This window comes from Balaenoptera physalus (assembly GCF_965194825.1).
Source record: "Balaenoptera physalus genome assembly, chromosome: 8".
Lineage (NCBI taxonomy): Eukaryota > Metazoa > Chordata > Mammalia > Artiodactyla > Balaenopteridae > Balaenoptera > Balaenoptera physalus.
In genome coordinates, this window is record NC_138887.1 from 68,661,343 (window position 1) to 68,678,331 (window position 16,989).

Below are 16,989 nucleotides of genomic sequence, written 5' to 3' on the forward strand. Positions count from 1 at the left end.
TAACAAAAGTTTGTTCTTAAATGTACAATAGGTTCCAAGACAACACTTCATTCTAGCTATAGGTGGCAACAGATGTTATGGCAGGGAATCCAGATGTTTAATCCAGATGTTTAAACAGGAATGGAATTAAGGATCACCATTGCCTCCGGCACAAGGAATGGCTTACTTTTTGCCAGATTTCTTAATTCCACCTGTGGCCAGGGGGCCTTTCCCCGCGGCCTTCGCTTTTAGCTCCTCGAGTTTCTTTTGCTCCTCCTTCTGTTTCTGCTTGAATGCCTTATGTTCCTCCTTCTCCTTGGCTTGCTTCAGGGGCTTCTTCTTGCCACCTTCGCGGCCCGACATGGCGCCTGGCGCCCCTTCCCCAGACCCTGCCACCGGAAGCGGTGTCCAGAGCTCTTGATATCTACATTCACGCTCTTTCCCTGTCTCAGAATTTAAAGAAAAAACAAACCCCAAACCACCTTTTGGATTCATGTGATTGCTGAAAGAAAGACTATAGTCAAATGTAGCCCTTTGGTGAAGAACATTAACCCAAATAAATATTTTTTCCCCCAAAGAAGGATTCGCTCAAAAGCACCTTTTCAGACTTTACCATAAACTTGGAAGACAAAGCTATTGTAATTTGTACATATACAATGAATGGACGATTAGCAGCCATCCAGCCTACCTCAGGCCCTTCTATTCCAGAGTAGAGGCAGCTCCTTCTTACAAAGAGATCCTATGAGAATGTGGAGAAATTGGAATCCTCATACACTGCTCGTGGGGATGTAAAATCATGCAGACACCTTCATGTTTATAGCAGCATTTTTATAATAGCCAAAAAGTGGAAACAACCCAAATGTCTGTCAACTGAAGAACGGATAAATAAAATGTGCTATGCCCATAGAATGGATAGTACTTTGGAAAAAAAAGAGAAGAAAGAAAAAATATAATACTAATGCATGAATGAACCTTGAAAACATTATGCTAAGTGAAAGAACCAGTCACAAAAGGCCACATACTATATGATTCCATTTATGTGAAATGTCCAGAATTTCAAATCCATAGAGACGGAGAGGAGATTAGTGGTCATCTGGGCCTGTGGGGATGTAGGGAAATGGGCATAGGGAATGACTGCTAATAGGTACGTGGTTTCTTTTTAGGATGATGAAAACGTTCTGGAATTAGACTGTGGTGATAGTTGCACAGCTCTGTGAATATACTACAAACTACAGAACTGCACACTTTAAATGGGTGAATTATATGGTGTGTGAAATATATCTCAATAAAGTTGTAAAAATAAAAGAATTCTATGTTCTCTCCAGGTATAAAGTTTAAAACCATAATTTTGGACATAATGTGCTCACTTTATAATGAAGATGAAGATGATGATGACAATGATGCATTGGTGGTTGTACAGAAGTAAGATATTAGAGGCATATGTATTAATGCAAAGTGCTTCTTTTTAGTGAGCGTATGTTCTCTTTATATCAGGTACTTATATTGTTTTTGAATTTGTATACTGAACATGTTATTTCTGTAATCAGAAAAAAAGTTAAGTATGAGTTTTTTTTTTTTCAAGTTTTTAAAGTATGAGTTCTGGAGAAGGAGATCAGTAAGGGTTATCACTGGGGAAGGTGGTTGGGATTGAGCTGGGCTTTAAGGGGTGGGTAGAATTGGATAGAGAAAAGCTATGGGAAGGGCAACAGCCTTTAAAATAGTTCTTTCATTTCTAGCATCCCTGCTTACTTTCTCTGGGCTCTGAGGGTGGAGATAGATCTGTCTCATTTACCACTGAGTCCCAGGGGTCTAGAATGATGTCTGAACCATAGGAGGTGCTTGATAGGCATTAACTGAATCCATGAACAAACATTTGTTGCCAGAATCCTTTTCCTAAAATAGAGATGACAACTGGGGCTACCACATGCATCATGTGTGTTTTTATGCAAATTAGAAAAAGGGGTCCCCTTCTCCTAGGTTGATGCAGCTCCTCTCTAGGACTTGTGTCTGGGAGAGTCAGTCATGAGTTCACCCATGACCTGCCCCAATCCTGATGCCTGGCCAACCTCCCGTGTGATGGCCCCGCCCCCAACTGCAAACAGGATAAGTTCATGCTTCTGGGGCTGGCAATCAAAGTCCTTCTCAACTTGACCCCAACATTCCTGTCCCATCATAACCATTTCCAAAACCTATTCTGTACTTAGGTCATAGTAATCCTATGCTTCCATGTGCTGGCTCCCAATACTGCCTTCATCCCACCATTCAGTAATTTTAAGCCAAACACCTACCATTTAATAAAGATGAGCCCTCCGCATTCTAACATTTCTCTCAGTGACTGTCCAGGACCCACCGTCTCGTCCTCGTATGCTCAGAATGGTCTGACTTTCCTTCTTTCTGACTCTTGACTCCTTCCTCATTTGAAATTCTATTCTTATGCATGGGATTTAGATCTGGATTTTAGTATGAGGTAGGCACACTAGCTTTTGACTCTCAGGTTTCCCTTCCTTTGGTCTTGACTTGGCTCCCTTTGGACAACTTCCCTGGTCCCTCTAGACAAAATCGTCAGCCTGATTCCTCAGGTGGAATCAGCACTTTCCTCTTTGAACTTAACCAGTGCGCTATACAACCCCTTAAGGAACCTTGATCATATCATATTATGCTGTTTCCTTACATATTTCCACCTTTAGACTTTTGGAGCTTCTCACGGAAAGAACCATATCATATTCTTAGGCACTTAGCGCTGTGCCTGGCATATATATATAGCAGGTATACAGCACATCAGTATGGAGAAAATGAATAAATGAAACATGGAGACAGCATCCGATCTGAGTAGAGAAGTGGGACTTTGGGGGTAGATTCTAGTAGGATGGAGTCAGATTGTGAAAAGCCTTGAAATCTAAACAGAAGAGGCTAGACTTGTGGTGGAAAGAAATAAAGAGTCCCTTCAGATCTCTGAGAAGGGAAATGACGTGATGAAAACAACATTGCGGACGACTTATTATATGTCACCATTCTGGGTGGAGGGGAACAAGGGGGAGCTTGTAGTCACAGCAAGCACTCTATAGATGTTTTCTGTGTGATTGCCTGAGCCCAGAGGATCTCTTACAGGGACACAGGTGTGAGGTGAGAGAATGGAGAAAATCACAGACATTCAAGACACGGTTCAAGGCAAAGATGGGCAGGCCCTGGTGGCTGATATGAGATGCAGACGAAAGGAGAGCTAGAGCCCCAGTGGGCAGTGGGACCAAGGATGAGACGAGAAAAGCTAGGAGGCGAAGCCGACTTGTACGGGGAGAGGAACCCAGCTTCAAATGTACTGCGCTGCAGTGGCTGTGTCACAATCCTTGCGCCGTTCCAATAAGTCCTCCCTCCCACTGTGCACCACACTTGCCCCGGGTGTAGCTTTCTGCCAACAAAAACAAAATTACTCATAAAATTAATGGAAACAATCTGCTGTTTCCTTGTCATAGAGAAGAGTTTTCTTAATCACTTTATTTTTTGTCCTTTGAATCATATATCCTGTAGCTTGATTAAATCCCTTAGACGTCACCTAGGCATTAGAGGTTTGCAGCATGAATCTCCGAGCTGGTGTTTACTTAATTCCTGGAAACAGATCTGCCTTGGAAAGCAGAACTTCAGCTATGGTAATGTGAGGGCATGCTTTCCCTCTCTAGTGCAAAATTTATTCCTCAACATTTTTTTTTTTTTAAAGACAGCATCTAGTTAAATTCTTTATTCACTTAATTTATTTATTTTTGGCTGCACTGGGTCTTCATTGCTGCATGTGGGCTTTCTCTAGTTGCGGTGAGCGGGGGCTACTCTCCGTCATGGTTTGCAGGCTTCTCGTTGTGGTGGCTTCTCTTGTTGCACAGCAGGGGCTCTAGGCACTCAAGCGTCAGTAGTTGTGGCACGTGGGCTCAGGCATTGTGGCTCGTGGGCTCTAGAGTGCAGGCTCAGTAGTTGTGGCATACAGGCTTAGTTGCTGCGCAGCATGTGGGATTTTCCCGGACCAGGGCTCAAACCCGTGTCCCCTGCATTGACAGGCGGATTCCTAACCACTGCGCTACCAGGGAGGCCCAATTCCTCAACATTTTCAAGGAAATGGAATCTGGTTAAAATGTCAGTAAAAACCAAGTCTCCGCAGTATGGTACTGGCACAAAAACAGAAATATAGATGAATGGAACAGGATAGAAAGCCCAGAGATAAACCCATGCACATATGGTCACCTTACCTTTGATAAAGGAGGCAAGAATATACAGTGGAGAAAAGACAGCCTCTTCAATAAGTGGTGCTGGGAAAACTGGACAGGTACATGTAAAAGAATGAAATTAGAACACTCCCTAACACCATACACAAAAATAAACTCAAAATGGATTAAAGACCTAAATGTAAGGCCAGACTCTCTAAAACTCTTAGAGGAAAACATAGGCAGAACACTCTCTGACATAAATCACAGCAAGATCCTTTTTGACCCACCTCCTAGAGAAATGGAAATAAAAACAAAAATAAACAAATGGGACCTAATGAAACGTAAAAGCTTTTGCACAGCAAAGGAAACCATAAATAAGACAAAAAGACAACCCTCAGAATGGGAGAAAATATTTGCAAATGAAGCAACTGACAAAGGATTAATCTCCAAAATTTACAAGCAGCTCATGTAGCTCAATATCAAAAAACAAACAACTCAATCCAAAAATGGGCAGAAGACCTAAATAGACATTTCTCCAAAGAAGATACACAGATTGCCAACAAACACATGAAAGAATGCTCAACATCATTAATCATTAGAGAAATGCAAATCAAAACTACAATGAGATATCATCTCACACCGGTCAGAATGGCCATCATCAAAAAATCTACAAACAATAAATGCTGGAGAGGGTGTGGAGAAAAGGGAACACTCTTGCATTGTTGGTGGGAATGTAAATTGATACAGCCACTATGGAGAACAGTATGGAGGTTCCTTAAAAAACTAAAAATAGAACTACCATATGACCCAGCAATCCTACTACTGGGCATATACCCTGAGAAAACCATAATTCAAAAAGAGTCATGTACCAAAATGTTCACTGCAGCTCTATTTACAATAGCCAGGACATGGAAGCAACCTAAGTGCCCATCAACAGAAAAATGGATAAAGAAGATGTGGCACATATACAATGGAATATTACTCAGCCATAAAAAGAAATGAAATTGAGTTATTTGTAGTGAGGTGGACGGACCTGGAGTCTGTCATACAGAGTGAAGTAAGTTAGAAAGAGAAAAACAAATACCATATGCTAACACATATATATATGGAATCTAAAAAAAAAAAAAAAAAGGTCATGAAGAACCTAGGGGCAAGACGGGAATAAAGACGCAGACCTACTAGATAATGGACTTGAGGACATGGGGAGGGGGAAGGGTAAGCTGGGACCAAGTGAGAGAGTGGCATGTACATATATACACTACCAAATGTAAAATAGATAGCTAGTGGGAAGCAGCTGCATAGCACAGGGAGATCAGCTCAGTGCTTTGTGACCATCTAGAGGGGTGGGATAGGGAGGGTGGGAGGGAGGGAGATGCAAGAGGGAGGAGATATGAGGACATATGTATATGCATAACTGATTCACTCTGTTATAAAGCAGAAACTAACACACCATTGTAAAGCAATTATACTCCAATAAAGATGTTAAAAAAAAACAAAAAACAAAAAACCAAGTCTCTGGATAATCTCTCAGTGTAAAGTTAGGTTTTCTAATATGAATCTCTTGTATTTGGATAGGTCTTTTCTTAAAAAAAAAGTGCTTCCTTCTTTTTCTGTCAAATTGTCATTTAAAGGATGCATGGCAGGTGGTACAATCCCCATTTGAAAGATATTTTCTGATATAAACTGAGACATTAAGGAACTTTCCAGATGACCTAGCTTGTAAGGGCTGGAGCCAGGCCTCAATGGCAAGACAAAGTTCTCTCCACAAGCTCCCTCCCCCTAAACTCCTGAGGGCAAAATGTCAAAATAGTTTTCCATAGTTGGAAAAGTTGAGAGAAATACGGGACAGAGGCTCCAGAAAATGGGGCACTAGACCATATATGTAGACCCTGACTCGCCCTCCTTCAGGCACTTACTCCTGGAGGCTACGGGGGCCAAGGCCTAAAGTGTATGTCGCATAAGAGCTTCATGGGATGGTTCACTTCTGTCTCCAATCCTTCCTGGCTTGCCAGCAAGGATGGAACCTGTTGCCAGAGAACACCAACTGGAAGTGGATCTGATGAGAGTGAGTGGATGGGTGGCTGGCCCTCTCTTCAGGTAGGATTACCTCCGCTCTGACCTCCAAAAATGATCTTAAGGGATGCAGGTTTTCCTGTTTGTCTTAATAGTCTGTTGTCCTGTTCACAGCCCATAGCCTCATACCTAAAATCTAGAGTCACCCCAGGCCCAATGACGACAGCTTTATTACCAAAGGGATCTCCTCATTGAAGAAGTTAAACTGTGCAAAAAAGGCAGTTAAACTACCACACAGTTCTACTTGATCAAGAAAGAAAGACTGTTAACATTTTGCTTATAATTTTCCATCTTTTTTTCGTGCATATATGTGTATACTTCAGTTACTGAAATGGGGTTGTACTATGCACAGCTGTTTTGCAACCTGCTGTTTTCATTTAGTGATAGGCATAGACCATATTTCAATATGTCATTAAATATTACTTTAATGACTACTTAATAGCCCTGGCATGGACTGCATTATTATTTAAACTTTTCATCAAAACTAGAAAGTAAACTCCTTGAAGGCAGGAATGATGTGAATTTGTGACGCATTTTGCATCCCAAGCATCTAGCAAAGATTCTTTCATGATAAACGTTGATGTTAACTCTGAGTTAATCATGTGGCTGTGCTTTGGTATCTCAGCTGACAGGGGGAATCTGAAAACTGTGGATCCATTAAAAATGATCCTATCACACATTTAACCCACTGTCCATGAGCTCCTGGTAAGTGAGTGCAATAAAAAAATTCAAGGCTAGAAAGTTGTATGTTTAATGACAATGTTGGATGTCATTAATTTCTCAACTGTGTAATTCTAAATCCCAATAAGAACACTGAACTTTTTTTTTTTCATGCAAAGATGGGATTTATTAAGAAATATAAAGCTAGCTTATGGAATTGGAGGGGAAGAAAGACACCCCCACTTTAAGAAAGGTAGAGCTGAAAACTTAGAATGCACTTGGCCTCCAGCACCATGGCTCTCAAACTCCTTTAAGATGCATGATCTTGCATCTTCACTTGATCCTTTCTCTGCTTTTCGCATTGCACTTTCGGGCAAAAGTCCACCCCACGGGCTTCCCTGGTGGCGCAGTGGTTGAGAATCTGCCTGCCAATGCAGGGGACACGGGTTCGAGCCCTGGTCTGGGAAGATCCCACATGCCGCGGAGCAACTAGGCCCGTGAGCCACAACTACTGAGCCTGTGCATCTGGAGCCTGTGCTCCGCAATAAGAGATGCCGCGATAGTGAGATGCCCGCGCACCGCGATGAAGAGTGGCCCCCGCTTGCCGCAAATAGAGAAAGCCCTCGCACAGAAATGAAGACCCAACACAGCCATTGATAAATAAACAAAAATAAATAAATAAAATTCCACCCCACGTTTGCAGACAGCATGCCTTTTCTTCATGGGGGCATTAGAGATTGACCTGCTTATCCTAGTCCAATTCCAACTCTGAAAGAGCAAATATGAATGGTCCAGCCTGGGCCAGGTTTCCATTTCTAGTCCAGTAGAGTCTTGCCAGCGAGCAGGATAATGTAGTAAAAATAGGGTTGCTGGGGCCTACCTTGTGTATAGGACTGCAAATCTCACAGAGGAAGGAGGCCTTGTCAGGGAGAAGACTCCAAAGATGTCTACTACAAAAGAGGCTAATTCCTACATGAGACAACGCTGGGAAGGTGAATATGAGTGATATCTTTAATTTTTGAAATAGTCATAGAATTAATTTAGACAGAGAGGGAAGGCTACTGGATATTGCTGAGAACACTGAACTCTTGCCCCAGCTTCTTTCATGCTAGATCAGCAGCAAGGACAGGAATTAATAAAGTTGGGAAGAGTAGCCATGTGCTTACAGAAGAAATCCAGTAAGTTCTGTACCCACTGGAGATTAGCTGGGCCCTTTGGCATAGGTCCAGCTACAGAGATGTGCAGAAGCCCTGGGTCCTTGGTGGGTACTGATTAGCCTTTGGATAATACTTATTGTTTAGCATAATTGGGAGGAAAGTTATCTCGCCTACTTGTCTATTAATAACACTAAAATAAAATAATGGTAAAAAACAACCCTTTTAAAGGTGTAGGGGATAAACATTCCATACATTTGCTCAGTGTTTCTAGGATTGGAATCCGATCATTCTAATTGAATAGTCTTCAATCTTTTTTGCTTGACTACTCCATAAATGTTTTTGTTAAACTATGTACTTTTCTGCACATTTTAAAGCTGAAATAGGATATTTTGATCATAAATTTAATAGTAGCAAAGAATGTAATGTTTGGCTTATTGAAAATATTGACATTTTAAAATAAAGATTTTACATCATTCTTTAAACTTGGTCCAATGTAATGTAAGTATATTTGATCTCACCATCCATTTTTAAAAGTACATGATTAAATTATTCTTTAACAGTAGGAAATTTTATATCATACTTTTTTCTCCTTTAGTACTTCCATCCCACTTCCCTAAATAGAATTTTATCCTAATATAATACATTCTTATCATGGAATTTATTTATCATTCTACAATACCCCATAGCATAAATATATACAGTAATTTAAATTTAAAAAATTTCCCAAGGCAAAGTGCCAAAATACTACAAAACTGAAAATAAGTATTAAACATAAGACTAAACTTTTTGTTGGAAATGCATCTCTTAATAAGGTAGATGAGGGTGGCCTCCCTTCTCCCCAAGTTAGTTGATACATCCCTAGAAGCACAGCATTTATTATTAGAATGAGTCTGGGTGCTTTAATTAGAGGAGGCTTTCTGGGTACCTAAAGTGGGTCCATCGCTTTGTTTGTTACCTGGAGATTTGTACAGCTCACAACAATTCTACGCGGTAAGGTTGGGATGGATGAGAGGATGCTCTCTAAGCAGGGAGTGACTGATCAGATTGGTTTTTTGGAAAGAAAACTCTCTTGGCAGTAAGGAAGATGGATGGTGATGGTTGTACGACCTTGTGATATATCACTGAACTGTACACTTAAAAATGGTTAAGAAGGCAAATTTTATGTTATGTGTATTTTACCACAATAAAAATATTATTTGGAAAAAAATTGAATTGAAAACAAGAATTCAAAAATGAGCTTTTTATAAAAGTTATATTTGGTTCTAATATAATCACTTAAAATCATTTTTCCTTTTAATTTGGTATACTCTTCATTATAAAAAATGAAATAAAAGCAAACTAAAATTCTTCTTAGTTAACAAATCAATTTTCACTAAAGTGAAATGACTTAATTATATCTCCCCACTTAAAAACTATCTTCCTATTTGGATGGTACCAAGGTATCTAATATTGGAGTCTTTAAACTACACTTAAAATATTATTTTAAGATTAGCAAACCTGAAAACTTACAATGTATTTTATCTATTATGCATGCATACACACACACACCGCCCCCCCCCCACACACAATTTATTTCTGCCATCATCAGAACTAAGGGGTTAATTCTGACCAGTGGAATCACTTATGACACTGAAACAATAAGATACTTAAAAGCAAATTTTTCTCTCTATATAAAATTAAAACATAAGTATTTTTTAAAGAGTCCCCAGTCCAGCACTTTGGGGAGAAATATGCCAAAATGAGCATTTATCATTATTTTTAGGCTGATGATGAAATTTGGACTCTGGTCCTTTCTGAATCTGTGAACTCAAAGGGAACAACTTATCATAGCATCACTATTTGACCTCTAAGGAACAGCTCATGTCATCACAGAGCAAAAGTGCTGGCGAACATTTATCTAGATGAAAGACCTCAAGCAGTTAACCTGCTCAGCAGAGGCAATGCAACCAGGCAACAGGATAATGACCTCTATCCAAATGTGGAAGGTACATCAGTTTAATACCCTGACAGCTTGACAAAAGATGATGGCAGCTCAGCAGGAAAACATTAGCCATGATAACGCAGGGTACTGTATGTGAAGAGAATGAATTATAAAGCACAATGCTATTTGGGCTGAGTAGGGATTTTTTTTTTTTTAACCAACTTTATATTTAGGACGGTAGTCATGCCTAAAAGCTCCTTCCATTTCTTTCTACCTGAAGAATACCCTGATAAAAGTAAAAAGGCAGTGTGGATTAAATTGATAGCTTAAACACAAATCAAGCTTCCCAACAAACCCAGGAGATGCTGCACATCATTTCTGGCATGCGTGTTAATGTCTCAGAGTAGACAAACCTGGGCACTGATGAACTGGCTTAATCCATTTGAAAAAGATAGGTAACTCAAATATGTGTGGATGGGACCAGGCTCACTGTGTCTGTTATTTTGTTTTATTTTTAAAAGGAGAAGGTACTTGGTGCACTTTGGGATGCCTTGGATCTTCAGCTGTAAAATTTCCCCACTGCAAATTCAGTTTAAAAAAAGCAATTTAATTTTAGAATAGTAGCATGATCATGCTTGTATGTTTATTCAAGGACCTTTACTCTGCGACAGGGTTTCAGCCTGTGAGGTTTTCTCTACACATGGCAGGCAGCTGTCAGAACCAGTGTGAAGGGTGAAAGGGCAGCCCGGCTGCTCTGTTAAATCACGGGGTTCCATCAACATCTCAGAATTCCTGCCGAGTAGGAGCTGGGAGACCACAGATTAGAGTACACTGGAGTGTGTATATTAGGTCACTCAGTGTCTATCAAAGCGATATCACGCCGGTGAGCCGTACAATAGATTTTACTGTGTTCTGTTCAAAGAAAATGTAAGGAAAGTGGACATGTGTGTAGCAGACCACAGCTGAACACTGAATTCTTCTTGTCTTTAAATGGATGGATTTATTATCCACAAGATGAATGAAGAATAAGGGCACAATCAATAGCTTTGGAACTCATGCAAAGGTGGTGGTTTTATTCAGTTCTTGGAAATGACTGTTGGGCAGATGCAAGATGAGGCAGATAGAGTCTCTGGCCCAGCACAGTCAAGGGGCTGTGATCAAGGCCCAGCACGACCCAGAACTGGGTTATGGTTGTGGCCCTGGACCATGAATTTGTTTTATGATCTTGGATGGTCACTTCACCTTGCAAAACTTCAGTGTCCTCTTTTGTAAATTTAAAATAATAAGACCTGTCTTGTCTACCTCCCCAAATGGGTCAACAAACAAACAAAATTTCCTAACTGAGAAAGGACTTCTAAAAAGTTGAAAGGAATGCAGCATGATGGTATAATATGTGGTATTTAAGAAATATTTAAGAAATGAAATGTAAGTTTTATTAATGGATATTTGGTCTACATATAAAAATAGAAAATACTCCTTCAATGCTTATTGTTCAATTTTTTTCCTTTTTTAATATATATGTATTTAAAACTTTCTTTTTAACAGAGTAAAATACATGTTCCCCAAGGAATCTTGCAGTCTTTAACAAGGTAATGGATATAATATGATTAGCACCATGCCTGGCAAGTAAAGTGAAATTTTAAAAAGCTTAAACATTTTGTTTAATATTTTACTTCTCAATTATGACTTCTGCAAGGGACTCCTTGACTGTGATAAGCATACCGCTGAATTTACACTAATAACAATAGCTAACACTAACGAAATATTTACTATGTGCCAGGCACGTTCTAACCACTTTATAAAAGTTAATTTATTTAATTCACATGACCATATATAAAGTGGCCCCAATTATTAGCTTTTAGGCTCAATCACCATCTTACAAAAAATATCAGGCTCTGCATTATGATCTCCTTTTGGGATAAATATATTTTCTAATCTTGTAAAATGTGAACAAGTCAGCTACCTTCCGCAAAACAACTTCACTTTATACCCTATGATATAGATACTACTCTTTCCACATATTTTTTTTTTTTAGATGAGAATACTATGCCCCAAGAAGTTAAGTGATTTCCAAAGCAACCAAGTGTCAGACCCAGGATTCACACCCAAGTAGCCTGGCTCCTACCACATTGTACTTCCTCTTTGCATCAGAGGGGCCCAAAGACCCTGTTACTTGGGGGCAATGTCATGATGCCCACTTGGCCGATTTGGAATCCAAAACTGAGACACCAGGTTGAGACCTAATTAGTCACCCAGAAAATAGCTCAAAATGCATCACTGCATTGAGACTGGGTTCACATTCGAGGCACGGCTCTGCTTACATTATAGCGACCGGCTGGGCAGTTAGTCATTTCAGTGTAAATGCAGCAATGGCTGCCAGGTCAAAAGTGCACTTCCCAGGTGAGGGAGCTGAAGAGATACCTAATGGCTTCTGTCCACATTCATCCAGGTGAACTCCTAACTAACATCTGCCACTCTGAATGCTGAGAAGGTACCATGTAATAGGACAAATGTGGGGGGCTTTGTCTTTTCTTTTTTTAAATTAGAAATATTTTTCCTCACTGTTTGGAAATAAGTCCTTGAAGAAAATCTTTAAAAGACGGTAAAGAAATTCTTAGACTGAATTCCATTTTGTCTGTTTGTTACTGGCTGACAAAAGACAGTGTGAAACACAAATAGGCATATACAGAGCTGCATACAACAGCTTTGTAGCTTTCCTTTCAATAAATTCAGAGATTGTCTTTGTATCCAGTGACCTTTTTTTTAGGGGGAATTTAAAATCAAAACTCAAAAGACACAGTACAATTTGTCTATACGAAAGACCCAATTATAATTCTCAGCTTCATCTTTTATGGTTACTTCTCAAAATTCAGCTTAGGTGGCAAGAAGTGAAAAAGATTCCTCTTTTCTGAATAATACCCTCAAGTGAAATAGGGATCTTGGGGCTTCCTTTCCAGCCCTTATAATGGATGTCTTCTCTGGTGATTCCTTAATGGGCTTCACTGGCAGGTCCAGGAGCACAGAGGCTGCCCACCTCTCTAAATTTTAATAACTGATCAATTCAGATGCAAATTGAGCTGTGTCATTACGACAGGTTAGAGAAACCAGTGAGTATACTTCATGAACAACAAAAACTGAAATCGAGATGCGTTTACAAACCCATTCACACCTACTCAGAGAACTTACAGATTGAAAGGGAAAATGCCAAATTGCTTAAGTGTAAAAACAGCCCAAATCATTACCTTCTAGGCTGGATCAGCATCTTACCAAAAAATATAAGGTTCTGTATTATGATATTATGGGTCAAATTCATTTTCTAATCTTGCAAAATGTGAACAATCCAACTGCCTTCTACCAAACAATTTCATTTCATAGATTTTGTCATCAGTAGGGCAGCTAGAGCCTGCTGCACTGCTTTAAAAAAATTAAGAGGCATTTCAGGTTTAGCCTCCTTGCAAGGCCATCCTATTTATTTATAAATTTTATTAATTCTGAAGCCAGTCACTCCTCAATGGTGTATTTATGTTCAACTAGGTCAGGTCCGTTGGGATGATATTTGGTCTTTCAGAGCAGACACACAGAGCCTGTCCGGGCAGCAGGCTCAAGCTACCAAACACACTTCTGTTCCTAAGATTTGACTACATGAATTCGTTAGACTTTTGTGAAAAAAAAAATCTATCTATAAATCCAGATTTGCCTTTCATGAGTCTTTCTGCATGAGACGTTCTACACATAAGGCTGTCATTAACACGTGGCTTCCTTATTAGGCAAACAGGCATTTGGCAAACAGTCCATTTGGGATGGCTTGTGGGGCTTGGTGTAGTTACCAGTAAAGGGTACCCACAAACACAAGTAGAGGGAAACACTGAAAACTGTTCTTTCACGTTACATTAGTTTGCTCAAAAAGTACGCACTTGCTGACCAAACCTACAAACCACAGATTTTCAAGCATGTTGCAATAGAATAAAATTTAGTATAGTAAAGACTTAGGTGAGATAAAAAAAAATTCATGTTTATATTTCCCAAGAATGCTGTGATTAACTAGCTTTGAGAATGATGCCTTAGAGAGAATCTAAAAAATAAAAACAATGGAGAGGCATTTGACATTTAAAATGTTCAAATGCATATTAACATTCTCATTTCTCCTTTTAGAAAAGGGGATGCATGGCTTACTTGGAGAACTATCTGAGCCATCGCCAGTTGATGGGTGAAGATTACAAGCATCTAAGATGTCCACTTTCTTGGTCTTCCTGTTCTCTGATTTTACTTAGTGGAATGTGATGAATGAACACCATTCCTGTTCGAAACTGTTATTAGCTGGAACTCAGTGATGCCTTAGCACAGAATATTAGAGTTGAAAGGGCTTCTGGGGTCCCAAAACTCTATCATTATTTTACATAAAGGGAACTAGAGGCCTCACAGAGATGAAGTGACACGCTCAAGGTCACAGCTAGTCAGCGACAAGGTTAGATTTACTCCCAAACCCATGTCTTTGGACTCCTAATACGGTGCTCATTCACCCTATCACCTAAATGTGATGAAAGACAGATAAATGACACTGATTCCTTACAGTTTTTATGTCAGCACATGATTATGAGAGGTATGCTGTGGACTCTGAGTTTTCTGAGGTTAGAAGAAATGTGCAGCCATCTAAATGTCACAGGCCTGGAAGTAATCAAAAGGAAGCCGAATGTTAGTTACTACTGTGCATGAGGCTCGCAACATATCTGTGGTCGGTGGCAATGTATTATTAGAGCTCGGGTTTTTGTTGTGACTGTATGAACCAAGCCGCATAGGGAACACAGAAGAGTGATCACAAAAATACCTTTCTTTCCCTACTGTCCCTCAAGCAGCAGGGATCAAATAACTGTTTCTCAGCTGTCTGTCTCTTAAACAAAAAATATCTCCTTCACTCTACATGTATCTGTGGCAAGTTGGTGTTTGCTTCCTTTTCTCTGTTCTATTTTTTTAGACCCCAACCTTGGATCACCAGGGGATACTGGGACTAGAAAGGGCCTGACATGATGTTTTACAAATGTATCTTGGATTCCTTCAGTACATCACAGTTTGTGTTCAATAAAGGCAGGCAGTGTAGAGCAGGCAGGCAAAAAAAATGGTCTGCAATTGGATATTAAGCTTGCAGAATCATTAGCCGCCAATCTTGATACCTGAAGGGCTTTCCACTCAAGAGTATGGCAGTTTCCATCTATATTTTGGGCGGCTGCTATGCTACTATGCCAACACTGCAATGATGGTGTGTTTCATTCATCTGCAACATGGCCAAGTCTTTCTACATTTATCCAGGAAATCACAGAGCTAGATGAGGTGTGGAGGAGCCATCTTTAATCCACTCTAACTGCACACACATTCCCCAATTCCTTTATATGAACTCTGACCTGGCCACTTACTGGCCGGATATGTTTTTTAATATTACTTTGCCCCAGTAGCCTCATGTAAAAAATGGGTATAGATAATAATAGTAGCTCTTTCTTATGGGTTGTTCTGAGGATTTAATGAGTAGTTACAAGTGCAAGACTTACATAGGATCTGGCATACGAGCACTATATAAATATTAGTTATTATAATTATTATTTCCACTCCACAAAGTTAAGACTTCCTCCTAGTTTTGGACCTCAGCTGGCTGTAATTACTTTTACATCAGTGAAGGAATGGCTTGTGAAACTAATGAACATCATATGGCTATACCATAATTGGTTCAACCATTCACCTATTATTCGACATTTAGTGAGTTTCCAATGTTCTGCTACGCAGATAATGCTGTATGTCATCTGCCATTTCTAGAAATCTATCCTTACAGCTTCCCTATGAGGTGGACGCGTTTAATATTGCCATTTCCCAAGTGGGGAAACAAAGACTTAGACAATATAAATACGATATGCTCACACAACTAGTTAAGTGTTATATGCAAGACTCAAGCCCATGATTCGGATCCCAAAGCCTGAATCTATTCCCTACACAATGGATACAATAACAACAAGTTTGTGCACCTAAAGTTGCAAACTCCATTTATCTAAAATTTTTCTTACAGTGTGGACCATCTAATTCTTCGACAATTCAGAATAACTGCAGTGTTATTCTCCCCTTGGGCCCAAACTCCTCAATTTAAAACCCTTAACCTGCTGTTAGAAATGGTTACACTGCAAACCCCCCAGCAGCTTCACAAAGCACTGCACTGGCTTCTAAAGGACCCAGACACATCCTTGCACCAATTCAGTCCAGCCTGCCTGGGCCAGCAAGACACAGAGTGGACATGAAGAGCAATTTCAGGGGCCCAAGGAGACAACATAATTACATTTCAGCAAGAAGATCTTCTTTGCTTTCACCAGCTACAGACTTACTGTACAACAGATTTAATAAAATGTGACTAAACACCTTGTTGGTCAGGGGTGAAATTCCTGTCCTCACTACTGGGAGCAGTGGGAATGAAGCACACAGGTGCTACTTTTAGGATGTTCACTTTCTTGGTCTTCCTGCTCTCTGATTTTACTCAGTAGAATTTGATGAACACCATTCCTGTTTGAAACTGTTATTTGCCACTGATGCCTTAGCACAGAACACTAGAGTTGAAAGGGCTTCTGTGGGCCCAAAACTCTATCATTATTCTACAGAAAGGGAACAAGAGGCCTCACAGAGATGAAGTGACATGCTCAAGGTCACAGCTAGTCGGTGACAAGGTTAAATTTACTCCCAAACCCATGTCTTTGGACTCCTAACATGGTGCTCATTTACCCTATCACCCTAAATGTGATGGAAGACAGATAAATGACACCGATTCCTTACAGTTTCTGTGTCAGCACGTGATTATGAGATGTATGCCCTCAACTCTGTATCTGTTGATACAGAAAAATTTGTTTTTTTGAAGACAGAGATGATAATTGAGGAACAATGATGTAGGTATACTAAATGCACACCTTGTATGTACATTTCCTAGAGAAAGGGGTCTAGAGATGGCTTTGGCAACACCACCATCCCAGCTGAGGCTGTCCTC

At 39.9% G+C, this 16,989-nt stretch overlaps 2 protein-coding genes and 1 pseudogene across 20 annotated transcripts in view; 1 reads left to right on the forward strand and 2 right to left on the reverse strand.

Annotated features, from left to right (window-relative positions):
• The window catches only part of MTERF1 (mitochondrial transcription termination factor 1), a 602,843-nt gene that overhangs the window by 564,724 nt on the left and 21,130 nt on the right, over positions 1–16,989 (forward strand). The gene's annotated exons all lie outside the window — the stretch shown is intronic.
• Positions 1–16,989, reverse strand: part of CDK14 (cyclin dependent kinase 14) — a 563,146-nt gene that overhangs the window by 22,484 nt on the left and 523,673 nt on the right. The gene's annotated exons all lie outside the window — the stretch shown is intronic.
• LOC309665545 (translation machinery-associated protein 7 pseudogene) lies at positions 5–489 on the reverse strand (annotated as a pseudogene). Its single transcript has one exon. The product of its transcript is annotated as a translation machinery-associated protein 7 pseudogene (transcript).